Source organism: Triticum dicoccoides, chromosome 1B (genome assembly GCF_002162155.2).
Source record: "Triticum dicoccoides isolate Atlit2015 ecotype Zavitan chromosome 1B, WEW_v2.0, whole genome shotgun sequence".
NCBI classification, from domain to species: domain Eukaryota; kingdom Viridiplantae; phylum Streptophyta; class Magnoliopsida; order Poales; family Poaceae; genus Triticum; species Triticum dicoccoides.
Window position 1 is genome coordinate 407,682,101 of NC_041381.1, and position 7,928 is coordinate 407,690,028.

Below are 7,928 nucleotides of genomic sequence, written 5' to 3' on the forward strand. Positions count from 1 at the left end.
AGCGTAAGGCGGAGGGTAACCCGGAGTTTGTGGCTAATGCCAATGCGCAAGGTAACAATTAGAGACGTAAGGGTAAGCCTCCTCGATCCGGCGGGTCAGTCCCATCTCTTGAGCAGCTACTCAATGAGCCTTGCCCAAGACACGGCACCCGGGAGCGGCCCGCCACACACCTGTGGAAACATTGCACGATCATGAAAGCGTTTAAGAATTCCAACACCTTTGATGGCAATCATGGGTCTGGTGGCAGCTCAGGGGCTGGCGATTTTCATGGCCCGGGTGGTGGTTCAAGTTCCGGCTTTCAGGGACGACAAGGCGGCTATAATCAACAACAGTCAGGTCAAGGAGAGCAGCAGCAGCATCAGTCGGGTTATCAAAGAAATCCGAAGCAGTTGAATAGTGGGCAGTACCACGTGTTTACCACTAGCTTATGCAAACGCGACCAGAAGGTTCATAAGAGGGCCGTGAATTCTGTTGAGCCGACAGTTCCTCGTTATTTGAGGTGGTCAGAACAGCCCATTGTATGGAGCAGAGAAGATCACCCTCCACGGGTCGATAATCCGGGTCAGTTAGCCTTGGTGGTAGCACCTCAGGTTGGTGGATATAAATTCACTAAGGTACTCATGGATGGAGGTAGTAGCATCAATATCCTCTATTATGAGACCTTTCGACGCATGGGGATGACTGATAAGAATTTGAGGACATCCAACACTGTTTTCCATGGAGTGGTTCCTGGTAAGTCGGCTTACCCAGTTGGCAAGATTGAACTGGAAGTGGTGTTTGGAGACGAATATGATTCCAGGGCTGAGAAATTGATGTTTGAATTGGTCAAAATCAGGAGCCCATATCATGCTCTATTTGAGCGGCCGGCTTATGCTAAGTTCATGGCACGGCCGTGTTACATTTATTTGCAGCTCAAGATGCCAGGTCACAAGGGCACCATCACTGTGCATGGAAGTCGAAAGGTAGCCTTGGAATGTGAAGAAGGTGACGCGGCTTATGCTGAGTTTGCCTGTGCAGCGGAAGAGCTCAAATTTTATCAAGATAATGTTGACCCGGCGGATATGACCTCCCTGAAGAAGCCAACTATAGAGCATGACCCGGCGTTGAAATTTAAATCGGCCGCTGAGACGAAACTTGTTGATTTCACCCTAGGCGACTCTTCTAAGAAATTCAGCATCAGTACCAATTTGGATCCTAGATAGGAAAGCGCGCTCATCGAGTTCATCCGTGAGAACCGGGACATCTTGGCATGGAAACCTTCTGACATGCCAGGTGTACCGAGGGAACTCGCCGAGCACACTCTCAATATTGATCCGAAGTATAAGCCGGTCAGGCAGTTTCTTCGACGGTTTGACCAAGAGAGACGGAAAGCTATTGGAGAGGAAGTCGCCCGGCTCTTAGCGGCCGGGTTTATTATTGAAGTTTTTCACCCGGAGTGGTTGGCTAACCCGGTGCTTGTCCTCAAGAAGAACGGCACTTGGCGGATGTGTGTGGACTACACGGACTTAAACAAGGCTTGTCCGGATGATCCCTTTGCTCTCCCCCGTATTGATCAAATCATTGATGCTACGACAGGTTGTGAACATTTGAGCTTCTTGGATGCTTACTCTGGTTATCATCGGATCAAAATGGCAGTTTAGGACCAGGAGAAGATGACTTTCATCACTCCGTTTGGAGCCTTTTGTTATGTATCTATGCCGTTTGGACTCAAGAGTGCTCAGGCGACTTATCATCGATGTGTGTAGAACTGTCTACATGATCAAATCGGGCGCAATGTTCATGCTTATGTAGATGACATCATGGTGAAGTCCGGAGAGAAGGAAACCTTGATATCCGACTTGAAAGAAACCTTTGATAATCTCCGGGTTTATAAGATGATGCTTAACCCGGCCAAATATGTGTTTGGTGTACCTGCAGGCAAGCTTTTGGGTTTTCTGGTGTTAAACAGAGGCATTGAAGCTAATCCGGAGAAGATTAAGGCAATTACCTCTCTGGCTAAATCGGCGTGCATCAATGATGTTCAATGACTGGCGGGTCGTGTTGCCGCTTTAAGCCGGTTCATAAGCCGGTTAGGTGAGAAGGCCCTACCGTTGTATCAGATGATGAAGAAAACAGACACTTTTGTCTGGAGTGATGCTGCCTTGGAAGATTTGAAGAGACAGTTATCTGAGCCTCCGGTTCTTGCGGCCCCCATTGATAAAGAGCCGTTGCTATTATGTGTGGCTGCTAATTCACAAGCCGTCAGTGTTGCGATCGTGGTGGAGCGTAAGGAAGCCGGCAAAGAGCATCCGGTTCAACGGCCGGTTTATTACATCAGTGAGGTGCTTATTGAGTCTAAACAAAGGTATCCACATTGACAGAAACTTGTTTATGGAGTGTTTATGGCCAACCAGAAGTTGAAGCAGTACTTTCAAAGTCATCCTATAACTGTGGTAAGTTCTGCCCCCTTGGGAGACATCATCCAGAATAGGGAGGCCACAGGACGAGTCGCCAAGTGGGCTATCGATCTTGGACCTCATGGTTTGAGATATATGCCGCGTACTGCCATTAAGTCTCAAGCCTTAGTGGACTTTATCAATGATTGGACAGAGTTGCAGGCACCTGAGGAGAAGCCGGATAACACATATTGGACTATTTACTTTGATGGGTCCAGGCAGTTAGAAGGCTCGGGGGCTGGAGTTGTTTTAACTTCCCCTTGAGGTGACAAATTTTGTTACGTGCTCCGGCTTATGTTTCCTTGTACTAACAATGCAGCTGAGTATGAGGCCTTACTCCATGGTCTCCGGATTGCCAAAGAGATGAATTTAAGCCGGGTAAGGTGCTTAGGCGACTCGGATCTTGTGGCCCAATAGGTATCAGGCAAGTGGGACTCCAAGGATCCTCTCATGGCGGCTTATCAACGTGAAGTAGATGCTGTGGCCGGGCATTTCAAGGGTTATGAAGTGGAGCACATTTATCGAAGGAAGAATGAGGCGGCTGATGCTTTCAGCCGGCTAGGATCTCAACGTAAGCCGGTGCCACCTAACATCTTTCTCGATATTTTACATAACCCTTCTGTCAAGGTGCCTACTAAGGAAGAACTAGCGGTGCCAGACCCGGAGGCACAGCTGGTGGAAGCTCTTCACGTCATCCCGGATTGGACAGTGCCATATTTGGCCTATATGACCTGGGGAGAGTTGCCTGAGGATGAGACTTTGGCAAGGCAAATTGTCAGGCGGTCCAAATCCATGACGATTGTTAATGGTGAGTTGCATCCTTGCCATGTAACGGGGGCGTTTCAACACTGTGTGTCGCCTGCGGAGGGACAAGAGATACTTCACGAGATCCATGAAGGAGATTGTGGTCATCATGCCGGCTCAAAATCTCTTGTGGCCAAGGCTTTCCGTCATGGTTTCTACTGGCTGACGGCTCATGCTGACGCGGAGGATCTGGTCAGTAAATGTGACGGTTGTCAAAAGTTCTCACAACGAGCTCATGTGCGGCTCAAGAATTGAGGATGATCCCAATTACTTGGCCGTCTGCATTCTGGGGGCTTGACATGGTTGGACCTTTTAGGAGGTCTAAGGATAAAAAGACACATCTCCTGGTGGCAGTGGATAAGTTTACAAAGTGGGTTGAGGCAGAGCCGGTCAGTAAGTGTGATGCAGCCACGGCGGTTCAGTTCATGAAAAAGGTGATCTTTTGTTTTGGTTTCCCACACATCATTATAACTGATAATGGCACTAATCTCTCCAAGGGTGCCATGGAACAGTTCTGTCAACGAGAACATATCCGGCTTGATGTTTCGGCTGTTGCTCATCCTCAATCCAATGGTCAAGCAGAAAGAGCTAATCAAGAGATCCTGAAGGGTATCAAGCCCCGGCTCTTTGTCCCCTTACAGCGGACTCCGGGTTGTTGGGTGGAGGAGTTGCCTTCTGTGTTGCGGAGCATCAACACTACGCCTAACAGATCTACAGGCTACACACCTTTCTTTATGGTGTACGGTGCAGAGGCGGTCCTGCCAAGTGACATCCGGCACGATTCACCCCGCGTGGCGGCTTATGTTGAGGCTGACAATGAAAAGGCTCGTCACGATGCGCTTGACTTGTTGGATGAGGAGCGAGACTTGGCAATAGCCCGCTCAACGATTTATCAACAAGACCTGCGCCGCTATCACAGCCGCCAGGTTAGGAGCAGAACCTTTCAGGAAGGTGATTTGGTGCTCCGGCTCATCCAGGATCAGTCTGACATGCACAAGCTATCCCCACCTTGGGAAGGACCCTTTGTGGTCAACAAGAATTTGCACAACGGATCATACTACCTCATTGATGTTCGAAAGCACAAAGACTCACGTAAGTCAGAGGAGGAGACCCGCCGGCCGTGGAATATTGCTCATCTCCGGCCTTACTATACTTGAGCCACCGGCTCACAAAATGTATATATTTTGACAATGTATATATTATATAAGGAAATAAAGCAGGACCTCTGTCCTTTTTACCCTCAAAAGATTTATGTATCTTCTTTATCAGGTGGTGGAAACAACCAACAAGGAACGGATCACATTTGAATCTGGCTTTCCCTTTGGTCTGGCTCATGATCATGTGCGAATCTAGCCATGGTCACTTGGGGGCTTCCTGTTCAAACATAGGTCGTATTCAAACCAAAGAGAACATAGCTGTCGATACCCACTTGATCTGCATATTGCCAAACCCACTTGGGGGCTTCTTGATCATATTTGAATCACAACTTAACCCCTTTGGGTCTGACGTGGATCGTATTCGAATCAGCGTCATTAAACAACTCTTATGGTCACTTGGGGGCTTCTTGTTCAAACATAGGTCGTATTCGAATCAAAGAGAACATAGCTGTCAATACCCATTTGGTCGGCATCGCCAAAGCCATTGGGGGCTATATGATCGTATCCGAATCTTAGCTTAACCCCATTGGAACGGTTTACTGATCATATTCGAATCATAAGCCAATAAATGTTGTTTATTATCCATCATAAGCATAATTATTTTGACTATCTTAAGACCTTCTTGAAAGCATTATGAGATGGCTTTTTGATTCTTCCGGTATAATATTAATCACCCCAGGTTGTTAAGTGCCAGGTGAACATCATATAAGTAGAGAAGATTATAAAAGGGATCGCAGGATAAGGCAAGCAAATTTAAATGTCAAGGAAATAAACGATCAATATAAGCCAGAAATATATAGCGATGGCGGCTTACGAAAGTGTTAAGCGCTAGAAACATGCGCGAAGGCATGGCAAACATTGATAAGTTTTTCTACCCTATTACAAGACTCCCCGAGTCTAAATAAATGAAGCATTGTTTTTTTGTGAAACGTCTGGCGATTCACTCCTTTGGTGGGCTTGAAGATTCCGGGTTATCCTTCTCCGCCTCTCCATCGGTTGCTTTGTCCTGGAAGGTTGATGAGGCCCAGTCAACGCCACTCAAGGCTTCAAACTCAGCTTCATCATCTATTAAACTAGCTGGGTCCACTTCGGGGGTAAAAGTATGCTTACGCGTTGGTGGGATAAGGCTGACTTGATCATATGGAGTGTTTGGAATTCGCCAGTTCTCACTGTCATAGCCCGGAGAATACTTGGTGAGGTCAGTATCGTTCCCAATAAGGGTGGCCATGGGACGTATGACTTTGACACAGGCGGTGAAATCATGATCATAAAATACGGTACCATCCTCCTTCAGACTCGGATATCCAAGAGCAAGGTCGGCCGGGTCTAGTTCTGGCATCCATGCCTTTGCCCGGCTCAATGCGGCTACGGCCCCGGCTCTTGAAGATGCCCGCCTTAAATCCTGGATCCACTGAGGTAGCACAGCGAGACACTTCAGCACGTCTTGTAGAAGGTGGGGAGTGGTATTTGATAAGGCTACAATAGCCAAAGCTCGTTGTGACCTGGTGTACAGCTGCTCCACTAGAGTGTAAACCGCCTTAAGTTTGACCAGCATGTTCTGCTTGAGGTTGGTGCTCCTGGGGCCTGTGTGTTCATAAACATAAAAGTGAGCCGGAGATTACGATTACGGCAATAATCAAAGGAAGGATTGCAATGTTTGGGGCTATGAACAGTAACTTACCGAAGATGGCTGAGACCATTTGAGATATATGATGCTTTATGTCGGACAGCTCGATTGTTGCTTCTGCAAGTGAAGCCTCTGCCGTCTCAGCCCGGGTGACCAGTGAAGCCTTCTCATCAGCCCAGATTTTCTTTTCTGACTCAAAATTCTTCTTCAACTTCTCTTGTTCAGAGACGCTGAATTCAAATTTGGAGTTGGCTTTTTGAGTTTCAAGCTCTTGAGTTGTCAGACGGCTCTTCAGGTCAGCAGTCTCTGACTCAAATTGACTTATGGTGACCTACATTGATACCGGGTTATGGTAAGAATCATGGTAAGATAATATTAAGTCCCAAGTACTTTGCAAGCAAAGGTTCTTGACACTTGGGGGCTAATGTATGCTGAAGAATTTTTTACCTACCATGTCGGGTCATGCATATTAAGTCTCAAGCACTTTACAAGTAAAGATACTTGACACTTGGGGGCTAATGTGTATCACAAGTTCAAACTATCATGCTATAACCGGGTTAAATATATTCTCTTTAAACCGGACAAACTAACAGTAAAGTAGATTTCTAAGTCTACAACATTTTTATTCATAAGCAATAGACTTGGGGGCTGGTACAGTATGTAAGATTCAGGAAAATGGCATAAGTTATACCTCAAATTTGTGCTGTATTTGTTTCACCATGTCAATTTCTAGGTCACGACTATTATGCACTTGATTCACATAGCCCGAGACTATATCACCAATGCTTAAGTGAGTATAATCAGTAATGTCCTGCTTGGCCTTTCAGCGTTCGACAAGTTCTTCCTTGGCAGTACATTTGGCAAGGACAGTAGGCCGCCCCGGTTCGACAAATTGACTTTTCAGAAATTCAACTTCCGGGTCAGTCGTTTTGACTGGGCTAGGAGCTTCCGGGTTATCAGAGTTGTTGAGAGTATCTTCGGTAGGCGGGTCAGAGGTTGGCACCGGAATGTCCAAAGCCGGTTCAGGCGGCAGCTGATGAGTGGAGCTGTCAGGAGCAGACATATCAAGCGCCGGTTCAATCACAATCGGATCTTGGGACGGCTTATTATTCTTTGCCCTCTTGCTGGGTGATGACCCACAAGTATAGAGGATCTATCGTAGTCCTTTCGATAAGTAAGAGTGTCGAACCCAACGAGGAGCATAAGGAAATGATAAGCGGTTTTCAACAAGGTATTCTCTGCAAGTACTGAAATAAGTCGTAACAGATAGTTTTGTGATAGGATAAATTGTAACGAGCAACAAGTAACAAAAGTAAATAAAGTGCAGCAAGGTGGCCCAATCCTTTTTGTAGCAAAGGACAAGCCTGGACAAACTCTTATAATAGGAAAAGCGCTCCCGAGGACACATGGGAATATCGTCAAGCTAGTTTTCATCACGCTCATATGATTCGCGTTCGGTACTTTGATAATTTGATATGTGGGTGGACCGGTGCTTGGGTACTGCCCTACTTGGACAAGCATCGCACTTATGATTAACCTCTATTGCAAGCATCTGCAAGTACAACAAAAGTATAAAGGTAAACCTAACCATAGCATGAAACATATGGATCCAAATCAGCCCCTTACGAAGCAACGCATAAACTAGGGTTTAAGCTTCTGTCACTCTAGCAACCCATCATCTACTTATTACTTCCCAATGCCTTCCTCTAGGCCCAAATAATGGTGAAGTGTTATGTAGTCGATGTTCACATAACACCACTAGAGGTTAGACAACATACATCTTATCAAAATATCGAACGAATACCAAATTCACATGACTACTAATAGCAAGACTTCTCCCTTGTCCTCAGGAACAAACATAACTACTCACAAAGCATATTCATGTTCATAATCAGAGGGGTAATA